The sequence below is a fragment of the Mya arenaria genome, chromosome 17 (assembly GCF_026914265.1).
Source record: "Mya arenaria isolate MELC-2E11 chromosome 17, ASM2691426v1".
In the NCBI taxonomy this organism is placed as follows: domain Eukaryota; kingdom Metazoa; phylum Mollusca; class Bivalvia; order Myida; family Myidae; genus Mya; species Mya arenaria.
The window spans coordinates 50,666,403-50,679,771 of NC_069138.1; positions in this window are offsets into that span (position 1 = coordinate 50,666,403).

The window sequence follows — 13,369 nt, forward strand, 5'->3', positions numbered from 1 at the left end:
TCAATGGGATCATCATTCTGTCACTGAGGCCTGATGTATAATATGCCTGCCTGCAGTCATGGAGGACACGAGTCCGAAACCATATGCCTGTGAAATATTGAATACTTTATCTTCTAATGTTTCATTTTATTTATATATTTTTAAGATTTAGTTGATGTCTTTTAAACTTTAATGTTTAACACATTAAATGGAAACCACCAACACTTAACTGTTTTATGATGTTTTACTACCAGGCTAGGAATTAAGGTACGGGTAAAGTTGCAACCTTCGCCATATCCACTGTCCTAAAGGAGATGGTATTGGCCATCAGCATATAGGTTCCTGGGGCCACTCTGCTGAAGTATCCTGCTGCCATGTGAAGATCCTGGCCATCGAGCAACCACAATTTATCAAAACCATCAAACACAACTTGAACGTTAATGCAAATGAATCCAAGAATACATAAAGATGCGAACATATGGCTTTAAATCAATTCACTCATCGTAACATAAACAAATAAATCAGAAACCGAGCCTTATCCGAATACTAATGAATACAAAAAACAAGGTTTTGCAATTTGAAGCGTCACATTTCGGATGATTAAAGAATTTACTTATAACAGGAAAGGGAGAATTATCGTATTGTTTAAAACAAGTCATTGCGCACTTCTTTAAATAGAGAATCGTGAGGCGATTGTTTTTACTTCAGCTGACGTAATTCGCGTATCAAGTCTTAAAGGAAACCTTTAATACGGTATAATTGGTACATAAAGATATAAAGATATATGCATACTCCGAGTGTATATGAACGATTGTTTTCGACAGAGGGGTATCAGTGTTCCTGTGGGTTGTATTCTCCTTAACCTGTCAAGAACTTTCCGCAACTTTTAAGAAATCTTCGACCTTCCTTACTTCTTAAGGAAGAAATTGTCCCATTTAATAAAACATTATATTTTTAACACATTTAAGGTATATTTGTATGAAGTAAGTCAAAGATATGATGCTTGTGAAATACGGCCGCTAGTTTCATTTTTGAAACTGCCCTCTGGGCCACCTCTTTTATTTAGACGTATGTAGGAAGACAGAAGTACATTTTTTTCAAGCAGTCATGTTAAGTTGCATAGTATCAAGATGCCGCTGATTTATATGAAACAGGACATCTTATTGTGTACCATGACTTTGTATTAGAATATTACACTTATATTGTGTTACCTATACGAATGATGTCAAGATGGTGTGTTACATATTAAAATGCTTCTATAAAAAATGCAAAATATACACTTTCATCTTATACCTCTTGGTCATATTCTTAATGTAGACTAATTTAGAAAAGACCATGGGAAATCTTCTCAAGAACTGTTATGGCTAGAGATTTTTACAATGCTTGTTCAAGTGATATATTTGATTTCAAAGTTGGCGCTGCCTTAGGGCGTTCAGACGATGGGGTTTCAGTGTCACTGCGAAGAAAGCGTGGTCGAAATGTTTTAAAACAGGTGAAGATAGCTTGAGTTGAAGAAATCGCAAACTTTGTTGTAAAGAGTTACAACTGGTGGCAAAATGGCGAAACACTTTTCAACGCGTTAGTGCAATTGTCCGGATGTGTACTATAATACGTGTTGCCACTGAACATGATCATTGATATAGAGTCCCATTTGAGACCATCATTGATATTTCAAAGTTTATAATTCTGTTTTGTGAAATTCATTTCTCTTTTTTTATCATGGTGCCAAAAGTTTTATTTCATCACAATTCCAATACTTTACAGTTAATTTGCTGTTTTATCAATGACAGCACTGTCTACAGTTGATTTGTAGAACACTGTAATAAGGCTGGCCTTTGTAAGCAAAGATCGTCAAATGGAATACTACTGGAAAATTCCCCACCAAATATTGGTCGTGTACAAGCCGGGTCTTGTGTCCACCATAATTATGTAGCGGATATTGACTATTAAAGTTTGTATAACATACAACTGTTAAACACGCTTGCATATAAAATGTAAAAAATACTATCCAGAACGATCAACACATGGTGTTTTAATGATAATTGCAGCACGTCAATGACATTGTTATTGGCTGGATTTGAGGACCCTTAGTCAGATGTCGATCATTTCGAAATGTGTTTAGGGCATCAAAAAACATGTGTGACATTGTTTTAGGGCAACGCACTTTTTCATATGATAATGTTGGATATATATATGTGTGTGCTATTAGATACGCTCATTTTTGGGGCCTTTTACGGAGTCGTAATGAACGTTTAAAGTGCTTCCGATGCGATTCTCGTGGACATTACAGCTACTTACAACAAAATAAAGACATCAATAAAGCTTGTTTATAACACAATAAAATACAACACTGCTAAATGAAAAAGTCAATTATTGGTGTGTTTTTGGAATTTTTAGACAACGAAAGTATGATAAATAATCACGAAATATTTCTGCGAACTCATCATAGAGGACACACACCAGTTGAAAGGGTACATCTTAGATCAGAAAAACGTATAACATTAACTTAGACGGAAGTAATTGGCTGCATAATAGTGACAAAAATGTTCTTGTTGTTACTAGTTCTAACGCAGCAGGGCTACGGTCAAAAGAGGGAGCACATGATATTTAAATCGACTCTTCTCACCCACACCAAAAAGGTCTAAAACCACAAATGCTGGGAAAATTTTAGAGATGCCAGTGCCCTCCACTCTAATTGTCCCTTTGACTTGGTCTGGTTTCTACGATCAGGTATCTGGTATAGATAGATATTAGATATACTGTTTTAAGATATTTATCAAGCAGGAACTGTCAGGTGGTGTTCTCATCTAAAACCGTACTCGCGCATCAAATAAACAAAAAAAAGTTCCCGCCTCAAGAACCCTTAATCACTGGCGACCTTTTAATCGATTCTGTTTGGACAGAAAACAGTAAAGGATTAAAAAGCTCGGTTGCAAGTGTATTTCTTCTTCCATTGTCAAGTATCCAATCTTTCTGTAGCTTTCAAAGTCAGCGGGGAATACTCGAACTAGAGAAACACTCTTGTGACGTTCAATTTTGCAACAAATACTGCATATGCGCTGTAGTTGGAAAAACATGTATTGAAGCTGAAATAAATATGCCCTGCGTCGAGATTGATGCATCTAACATATTTGAGTTGACACGTTTTAAAGATTTTGGAGGCCTTCAGTTAAAATCTTTGACTATAACAGGCCTCATCTTCTTGTCACGCCGGTCCCTGGACGCAAATGGAACATTCCAGAAAGGAAACAGGCATTCAAAGATTTCAGCGGAGAATTCATAACAGCCGCATGGAAAAGATATTTTTGATTTACAAAATGAACTCACCTGGGTTGATATAGGCTTGCAACATGAATTGATACACTCTCTGTCAATTAATAGATCGCTTGTTTATGGTAAAGAATACGCAATTTACGTTCAAACTTGGTACGGACCAAAAAATTCGCTATATTAACGTCTAAATATAAGTTGATTAAACATTTTGAACCAAGTGACAGTTAACATTCTACAAGTTAGCGAGGGTCTTATCAGCCCAATACCGATTTATGCAGGCCAAATAAGATACAATCAAACAAATCCTTTGTGAAGAACAGTTGGTCAGAATTGGAAGATACCTCTGACTTTTACAGATATTGAATATAAGACGATAGAATTACCACCTTTGTAGACTGGACGAATGTCAGTTGAAGATGCGGCCTTACATTACACAATACAGAAATGTTAAACATACACGTAAGGGCTACAAACACTGGACAACATAGAGGTGAGGCCGTTCATGCCTCCTTTTTCACCACCAGCCAGCCTCCAACCTTGTCAGGTAAGACCATATAGTACCCTACAACGACTTCAAATAATGGGTCAAGTTTACCAAAAAAATTTAGATTTGAGTTAAATATTGATCATGTATCAGTTTTTATATACTAAAATACAAGTGCGCAAAGAAATATTCTAAAAAAAACAACGTATGATTAGCTTGAACCGACCATTTCACATAACGGTTTAAACATTTCATTCGCTTCAAAATTGCAATGAAAAGTTGTTCAAACAATTTAAATGAATGCAAAGTTTTTGCATTGAATAAAATATTTTGATATACTTGTTTAGAACAATTATACTGCTCTATTAATTAATTGTTTATTGCAGCTTAACATGTAAAAAGCATTCATAAGGTCTTTATGTATAAAAGTCAGAGGTCATGCCAAGTTAATCATATGAAAAAAGCAGCCTTAGTTAAACTTCTTAAGTAGAACCGAAGTACTTGTAAGGCTGAACATTTGTGTTATTTTTACATACAATCAATTATTTATTTCAGGAAGTCCAATGCTTGCATCTCGAAACGAGCACAATATTCATATCGAATGGGAACAAGCATTCGATACACTTCCGGAAATTCCAGTTTTGCATAGCCCCGTTGTGGGATCGAAAGAAGGATACACCGGCATTCTCTCCCTCAGCTATTTCACCGGACATACGTATGACATTGTTGCTCCATCGTCTACGTCATAGATGTGCCTTACTGTCGTGTGATTTTTATGTTCTATCTTATGTTTGTTTTTAAATTTCATTCCTTTTTAATGTCATCTTTCATTCAAACGTCATATGTCGAATGACAGTTTAAGAGCAATAAACAATCGGATTTCATTTTAAAATTACAGTCTTATTCAAATCAATACATACACATGTAAAGCAAACATCAATTTAAGTGATAAACCTTTGACTTCATACTAAATAATGCATTTATGGAAAATATTTATTACTGATAACAAGATTGTAACCGTGTATTTAATAGATGAACATGCACAAATATAAAATAACTGGTGAGTGCTAGTAGATTTAGTGTAATCTACTATCGTGTCATAAGGTAGAAATACCGTGTTTTCTATAAAATTACTCTCGGTATCTTTCATAAAAACCATTGTTTTCGATATATATTCATCCATTTTGTTATATTAAAACAATTGTGGTAAATCTAATTTGGGAGTAAGAGTGCATGTTTAATATCATTCCGTCCAATTAATTTGCTATATTCTTATCTATGTTTGTGTATATATTCCTTTTGGCTTCATTTTCTATAGATTTACTTTTTATATGTTCGTGTTGATGTCTGTTTTTTTACACTTCGTTGATATACGATAATTGTCGCTTCCTTTCTTACCCTTATAAATATCTTTGTGTGGGATGTTTATGTTTAAACTTCTTGCTACTGAGCTTGTTTCTGTAGCTTTTCGCATTATTATAAACCCACTACACTAAGCAAACTTACTAAACGTTCACTTGATTTAAATATCAGAATAAAGTAACAAAATCTCAAACTTATTTAATACACACATTTGACGCATTTTATCACACACATTTTTATGAATTTTCATTGCATTAGAATAATTAATTTATTTGAAATAGTAATGTCCAAGTTAATCATCCATAAAATCGAAAGTCACAAAGTACTGTCCAGGAGAAAGTGTTAATCTTTAATTAACTTGATGGCACATTGAACTCATTGAAACCCCATGTCTGTGCATGGAATATCACGCCTGAGTTCGTCGACATTGTGTTGTTTGGGCAAAGCCCTAACTTATCTCTTTAGCAAATCCCACACATTTTCTATCTAATTCAGATCCGGGCCTTTTGCCGGAAAATGTAGAGAACGAATGTGGTTTGTTGCCAGAATATTGAGTCCCCGTGCAACATGACAAGACGCTTTTTCTTCCAACAACATCATGTCTAGATAAGCTTGAATGTGAGGTATCAATACAGGTTAAATAATGTCAACCGCACTGCATTTACGTTACCATGGATAGGGACAATTGGAGGCTTGGTGTGCATTGGAATTCTTGCCAATACCTGTTTCGCTCTGCCCTCCGTCGGTATACGCGGATGCTCCCATCTGAACCACGAATCTTTAATCTGGTTTGATCAACAGTTCGATCTAATTAACCGTAGATTCCGTCTTGTGCCCCGCAGTAAGGACATACCCGGAGCCGTTGGCGGACGGTCTGAGGGCCATTTGGCCGGCTGTGTGTGCCAATGGTCCGCCTTGCCGTTGACGTAGCCGGAGTAAAACGGTTGCGTATTTGGGAAAGAGCCATAGTGGAGGCGAGTAGTAACTTCGGCGCATGTAAGCAACGCTTCCAGTTTTTTAAAAAAAATCTCACAACTTAAGGATACTCGACTGTCGCGTATTGAACAGCCGCGCAACCCTGACTATAATTATTATAATGCGTTATTTGATAAAACCGTTCATTTTTAATAATATTACCCACATTATATCGGAAGGTGTATTTATTAATTTACAAAATTTGTCACACATGCCGAATCAGGGTTCCTGCATCAATCATGCCGACGGCCTTTGTCCGCTCTTCATTGGTCATTTTAGCCATTTTTTCTGTTTTTCGATTTGGAAATTCAATATGTATTGCGTTAAGATGAAATTTAGCGATAACATCATATTCCCCGTGATTTACATGCCCAAAATCGGAAATCGCACATTTCGTCTCGCATGGTTAACCTCGACAGTAAAGTGAAATTTTCTTTATAGGAATCGGTAGAGTATTAGGCATAACTATGTTGTTTCAAATTTCAAGTAGTTCTCATAAAAATGAATTCCATAAAGTGGACGTTTAGAAATTCTGTTCAGTGTAGAAATAGAAGACATGGAACCCTTACGTGCGTCAAATCCGTCAAGATAGTTCTTGCTTATCGCTTGAGTGTTAAAATCATAGTGGAATTGATAGTTGGTAGAAATTCCAGGTTCACTTGTACAATATACTAAATAATTGTTCCAGACGTTTACAAAACGGCCTTGTTCCATAAAGAAATTGTCATTCTATTTGTGCATAAATAAATACCTTTAGGAATTATAGAGACGAAAATCATAGTAGTTATAAAGAATGCCAAGTTCGATTCGACTTTGTAATCGTTAGAATTCTTTGTAATGATATCTTGGTTAGGTGTATTTAAATTTTGTTAAGAATATGTCAAAAATGAACAGAAAATTCACATTTACGAAAGTACATTCAGACTATATCTACGGCAAGACAATTTTAAATGTTTACATCAAGAGCCGTAATGCACATGTTACCACGTGAGCTAACGCACTTCTTATTCAGCCAGTCAAAAATTTAATTTACTTTTTATAACTTTGTTTTGTCTTTTCAGTACGACTTTTATTCAGTTGTTGTAATTAAGTGAAATTAATAAATGTTGTAGCAATAATTGGAGTTGCACGTGTATTTTAAAATATTTTGACGCGCCTTTAAACAAATTGAAAAGAATACACAGTTAGAAGTGTCTATGTATGAGCAATTACTATGATATCATCGGCGTTTAGCATACAGTAGTCATATCTGAAATTACACAACTGAGCTTGCTTCCTAGCTCTGGGTACGTTAACTACGTTTACATTTTTTCACACTGTAAAATAAGCTAAACGTATTCGTAAAATGAGCTAAAATGAATTCCATGTTATCAAAAGTATTGATTAAGCTACTGTTTTTAAACAGTGAGTTGAGTAATTCCTACTACACCCATTTCCTGAGTTGCTGAAAGTTTCCATATCGATCGCAAAACGTAAGTATGATGTAAATGCAATAATGATCGGTGTTTGTAGTAAGGGTTTTGTTCAATAGTTTCATCCAAGTTAATCTGTTTACTGTACAATAAGATGTGAATGTAAGTATTTATCTTGTAAGATACACAATGAAGCTGAGCAATTGGATAGCAAAGATAAACAGTGTTATTATATATGCAAGAATATAAAGGTTTTTTCTTGACGGATAAAAGCGTACATTGTTTAGTTAGAAAAACATTTCGTTTGAATCCTCGATGTACTCAACACATGGACACACAATGAAACATTTGAAAGTGTTCCCCATGTTTATATTCAACAGTGTAACTTAAGCAACTGTGAAATCGCTGGAAACCCAAGGGAGTTCGATATACTCTGTCTTGCGAACCCACTACTCGACAGGATAAACAAAACGGTACCTAGGTTTGTGAGTAACTTGCTCTCTTTTGCAATACAATAAACTACAAAAATTGAGAACGTGCAAACAAGTTGTGGATAAGGGATTTGTGTACGAGTATATATTTTAAGAGACGTGAAAGAGTTGACGTACAGATGAACAATCCCTGACAAAGTTATGCAAACACAGTTAACCACATCGTTTGTGTCAAGCTGAATGCAATTTTGAGGATTTGTGTCCAGTTATATTATAAATTGGTACACATGCATATATTGACAGATATTTTAACGAGTTGACGTACACAGATTCATTCTTAAACAAATGCAAACACATTTCTACCACATGCTTTTGTGTCAAACTTTGCTGAGTGCAATTTAGATAATTTGTGTTCAGTTAAACGTTGGCTAACCTGTTTCGAAGGATTGTTATTCTTTAATTGGATATCTTAAACCTGAAACGTCAAGAAATATATTTATGTTGTTTACTGAGATGCTTACCATACATCTTTCGTCGAGTTGCGGGCAACGTGTGACACGCGTATAACCATATTTGACCAAAGGGAATAGTTTTAATGAACGTGCAATTTTTATTATTATTTTGATCCGTGGAACATGTCATGAGTGAGTAGAATCTGTTTTGAATTGAATGCAATGTGATGAGACTTTGTGACGTGGTTCTGCCTTTTTGCGGTTATCATTATTATAAGAATCAATTGTTTTACAGGTCTGATGGTATTGTCTAATTCCATAGGTAAGTTGATATAAAGCTGTGCTACTGAGAAGCCACATAAATGACTATAAATTAGTTATTTCCCTTGACTGTGTAGTGTTTAAACAAGTCAGATATATCGGTCATTCTATCGGTAAAGTATTCATTTAGAAACCAAATCTGATATAAATATATGGTAATATATTCGGCATAAAACGTTGGTACTATTGTCAAAGGTGTGTCTCATATGATTATTATATCCTTGCATGTAATTGCTATAAACTATGGATAAAGCCATGCCAAATTGATTCTTAATATGAAGTCATTTTTTACCCAATAATATGGAAGAATGCGATTTTTATAAGACAAATATTTTGTTTCCTGAAGTACTTTGTGTGTTTCTCGGGTTGGAATGTTTTGAAACTATGAACTGACAATTAAAATGATTTGTGTTGTTTCTAACCCGATCTTTACTGTAGCGATCTGTATGAAAGTTGGGTTTATAACAGAGATAGTTTTGGTGCAAATATGCACGCATTCAGTGGTGTATGACCTGCATTACAGTGTAGGTTATAACATTGATTGTTTTGTGAGAATATGCACGCAGTCTGCGGTGAAGCGATCAATATTATTGCAGGGGTTATAACATATATTGTTTTGGTGAGAAAATGCTCGCACTCAACAGAAGAGAATCGGTTTCGTTCAAATATGATTGTTTAGTTCATAGTGTTGTTAGATTGTTTAGATTTTCTTGTATTCATGACAATCGGTACTTCATAGTTTAAACCTCTAAATGACAGAAAATGAGGGTGAATTTATTCATGCATTCCGCTGCATTTTACGTCTAATATTAAGAAGCAAAGGATCATTATAATTTCCGGCCGGAAGCTAGGATTGATTTCTCAATTTTGAAAAGACGAACGCGAAGTCAATGAAAGTGAAAAATGGATGTATAACCCCGATCTTAACTTTGGGGCTCCTTGCCAAACAGACCGCAAAGCTATGTTGACATTAACAAATATAAATGAAACAGACGCCGTATTTTAACATCCTAATTGGTTATTTGTGTTGCATACATAAGATGTTTTTATAAATACAGACCATTTAAGGTGCAAAAATTGTTGATAGGGTTAATTCTTTATATAAATAGGCCATGTGTCTATCTTGTCTACTTGATAATTCTTTATTTCCTAACTAATATTTTGTTTACTCTTTCGCTTCCTATGTTTGAATTATTTTGTTCAGATTTAGGGTTTTTGTTTACAGATTTAATGGAACCTTTGCTAATCTGTATTTTAAGATTTTTTAGCGAGGTAACATGTTGTATGGTTGCTAGAATATTCATGCGCATCCATCATTGGGCAAAGCAAATCAAATAAACGCTTGTTTTATCGTAACAAGCAGGCTTCCGTTGCAGTATTTTTTTGTTGTCTGTTTATGAAAGTGTTGAGTATGTGAGCGTATTATCCGGACGATCGTATACAATTTAAGTAATATGTCAGGTGTCCGTAAATCCTTAATACTGCGCGTGATATTTTTTACCATTTTAATCATTATCGGAAATCTTTAGGTTTATCCCAAGAATACCTATTCTAGTTTATTTGTGTGCATGCAATAGTTAATGTCGATATCATATTAAAACGTGTCACAATTATAATAATATATATATTAAACAAGAAAACTCATAAAGACAAAAACATTATATAATTAACATAACACACTTATTTCCAAAGTGGAAATCTGAAAACAATGCATAACCGCAAAGAACATATTAAATATAAACATTCATTAAATATAAAAAACCACAATAGCACACCTAAAGACGCACCTACCCCTTCCGAGGATACAAATATTTCACCCTATATGTATAATAAAAAACTATGATAGAGTGTAATGATATATTGAAGGACTGTAAATGACTCAGCTTATGCTAGTGAAAATGAGTGTACGTATTAAAGGGTCTAGACACCAGGTGATAAAATGGCAAGACAAAATGAAAAAAATTCAAACACTTACGTAAAATGCGTATCGTTGTGTACAACGCATTGAAACTTAATTACTGATGTTTCTCATCGCTAACGCCACATGTACCTTTCGCGGTTTTTGCGTATTTTTCCAATTTGGTATTTACTTGGTTTGTAATGTAATTTTTGTCCGGATATAAACAATTAATCAACGAAATTATTAAGAGCGCAACTTGCAAATGCTTCTTTTTAACAGCTGTTTTTTGATACATGAGCTTGTACCTGATTGTTTAGAATACATTAAACGTAAATTCGATTAATTAAAACAGCTATTTTAGAAATAACAGTATCTCGTCACATTTCAAAGGGATAGATATATAACATGTTTGTTAATATGAAATAGGCATTACACATAAAAATACACATTTAAATGTTAAATTTTGCTGCACTGAATATTATCAATAGAATTTATGACAACGGGCTTTATACGTCGTTACGGTTTTAGATTTACGTATATCATCTTTAAATTGAAAATTCCCAAGCGTTTCCGCAGTTGTATTCAAACGAGTTTCTTGTATTGTGTGTTATACCGTTGTATAAAATCGTAAACAGTAGCTATCTTATATAATTTAATCATGCGCAGTGGTAGTTTAAATTAAATGGCTAAACCATACAAAACGCATGCATAGCAATGGTTTACAACAATAACAACGAAATACATCATAAACAAAGCATCAACATTGTGCTTTTATACAATCAAAACACTCGTAACCATTCTTTTACGATGACTGCCAGTTGTCAATGCTTGTGACCATCTGTTACAAAACACACATATGATAGTTTATGGAAATAAGCCAGACTAATATCAACAATAAACACATGTACAATCTAGAGAAAAGGAAAATAGCGAGATATAAATAATTCTCCCACCTCAGATAAGTAGATCCAATAATTTCACCATGCTAGAAATTCTTATCTTGCCCACGGGCGAAGATAAAATCCCTGTATATGGAACTCCTTTTTAATGATCATCACTTTGTAATTACTTCCCTTGTTGAAGACTGTCGTCTGGAGCAGCATTGTCTTGTGGCAATATTTAGAACGCTAATTTATAATTTCTCGCTTCAAATGTCACCATAAAACAGTTTTCATGCACCTTTTAAGAAATAATGCTTCACTCTCCTTAGAACTATCAAAATACCGATTCGACTATTAACATAATCTGAATCACTGCGCGCATGTCCATGACAACCACGAATTATCGCATATCCATTCGCAATTATTTTCACGAAGCACAAAAGAGTTTCAGCAAAAATTACATTTTTACTTAATTTTGTAAACCTCGTTTCCGCAAAACATTCTACGCACAGGTCGGAATGAACCTATCTTACACTCTCGGCCATGGAAGATACTTATAATCTTAAAAAGTTCTTCTCCAAACATTAGCAACAGTACATAGTTAGTGACGGACATTTGTATAGCCTTCAGTGTAGATGACACAATAAGATTGATATTCTTGAATTTATTAAAATGGTAATATTTAAATTTACTGTAAAACATGATCTGGCTTTATTTAATATAATTAAAGAGAATGTATTTACAGGCGACGTACACTGACAAGATAGTAGCTTACAGTTGAACAACTTTGTGTAATTAACAATGCTAAAGTAATCATAGTTTGTCTTGTCATAGTTTGATATTCGTATACAAAGTCGTTAATTCTGCTTGAGAACAGAATGAGGAAGTTTAAAAGGATGAAAGAGAAGAAGGAGGGTAGGGTGGTTTAAATGAAATACTTCCAGTGCATATCCTTCTACTGAGCCCTAATTGGTTGTGCTGAATATCACATGCTTACCGAAAGGCGACAGTTCTGGGTTGGGGTAGTAAAAAGTAGTTGGTTGTGACTGTCACTGGCTTTCAAATATTTTTTATAATCTGAATAAAGACGTCTGCATCAAACAATTGGCCGATTGCTCAGAACTTTGTTCAAATTAACAACTTTGCTAACGTCATCGTTGTTAACTTTCAAATCATAACTACTGTGATAGTTAATGGGTACATTTGTGATCTGCAGTACAACTAGATTTGTGACAACTGTTTCAACTGTGCTTGTTTTATTTAAATCTATGAGCCCATCATCAAATATTCATAGTTTTAAAGTTAACAACGATGTCGTTAATCACGTTGTTAACTTTAACAAAGTTCTGAACAATCGGCCCAATGTCTCATCTTTATCTTCTGTAAGTAAATTACGAAGCGTTACGTCAGTCAAAGCTTCCACAAAGTTGAGCTTAAGTCTCCTTTGGACTCCTTTGGTTAATATGAAGAGGACATATAAGAAGATTGTGATACGTTGTCGCCTGAATTTCACACGAACAGAGGGATGAGGGAACACTATTTTAACAAAGAGGTGATAGTTCAATGAACTGCATTGGTCCCGTAAGCGTGTGTGAATGACCTGTAATCGACTTTTCTTATAATATAACAGATCATTTGGTTTTGAATTATCCGACTGTAAGTACATTTTAAAACTAGAAACAATGCTTTAGCTGGTAGACTTTTCAATGCTGAGATTAATAAAAGGAACGGATAAATCCATATATACTGACGTGTTTGCATCAAGGCTAGAGATATTGGATGCGTTTCTGAGTGATCTTGTTGAGGCTTGCCCTACTCTCTGAGGAACCAAACTTGAAAGATAATCAGGAGAAAGACCATTTTTCATTTTGTAGAAGCTTGTGTTTTTCATGCATTGTT